Here is a 510-nt window from a genome sequence, read left to right on the forward strand (position 1 = left end):
TTGTGTTGTTGTGTTGTTGTTGTTTTCCGGTTTCACACTTATGCGTTTCCTGTCCCCTCCACTCAGTCCCTTTTTTTTCTGTGCGGTAACAAAAAAAAAAGAATAATGATTAAATAGTAAACAAATACAAAAAAGAAAAAAAAAGAAAGAAACTTACAATTGAGCAAAGACAAAAAAAACAAAAAATGGGGGATGCCAGTGAAAGGAGGTGGAAACTGAGAAATGAAACGAAAAAGAATTTGTTTTTTTTTTCAATAACTAACTAATTAATTAATTAATTAATTTTTTTTATTTGCTTTCGTGTAATAACGGAAGAGAAAGGAAACAAACAAAAAAAGAATGAGTTAATCAATCAATCACACACACATGCACACACGTACACGCGGAAAAAGGGAAAGAAAGAGGGGGGAAAATGTGGAAATAATAATAATTTGTGATGATGACGACAATTACTATTGTTTATTACTAAAATCAACAACAACACGATGAACTAATGGATGAATGAATGGA

The sequence above is a fragment of the Trypanosoma equiperdum genome, assembly GCF_001457755.1.
Source record: "Trypanosoma equiperdum strain OVI genome assembly, contig: ctg_1971, whole genome shotgun sequence".
Classification (NCBI taxonomy): Eukaryota; Euglenozoa; class Kinetoplastea; order Trypanosomatida; family Trypanosomatidae; genus Trypanosoma; species Trypanosoma equiperdum.